A 440-nucleotide genomic window follows, 5' to 3' on the forward strand; every position below is an offset into this window, starting at 1 on the left:
CCGTCATTATTCTTTATAATAAGCAGGTCAAGAAAGGGGAGGGAAGAGTTAGTTTCGGTTTCAACAGTAAAATGAAGGAGAGGGTGGTAAGAGTCAAAAGAAGAAAGAATATGAGGAATTTTATCAGGGTTTACAATGAGAAAAAGGTCATCTACATATTTTTTCAAAAATCCAACATTTTATACGAACAACTATAAATTAATGAATGGAATATAGTATGCTTGCGGTCAAATAAAACTCAAACTAGTCAAACTAGGGTGTACTCTTTTTATTTAAGGCAACGTTTCGCCTCACGTTGCAGGGCTTCTTCAGAGCTGTTTTTACGGAAGTCAAAGTCAGAATGACGTTTAGGCCAGACGCTAGTCATAGACCCCAATAACATTCGCGTTGGCTGCAACCTCTGCTTCCTAATGAGACACAATTGGTGCAGTAAAGATGAC

The sequence above is a fragment of the Halyomorpha halys genome, unplaced genomic scaffold (assembly GCF_000696795.3).
Source record: "Halyomorpha halys isolate HHAL.00 unplaced genomic scaffold, Hhal_1.1 Scaffold541.1, whole genome shotgun sequence".
Classification (NCBI taxonomy): Eukaryota; Metazoa; Arthropoda; class Insecta; order Hemiptera; family Pentatomidae; genus Halyomorpha; species Halyomorpha halys.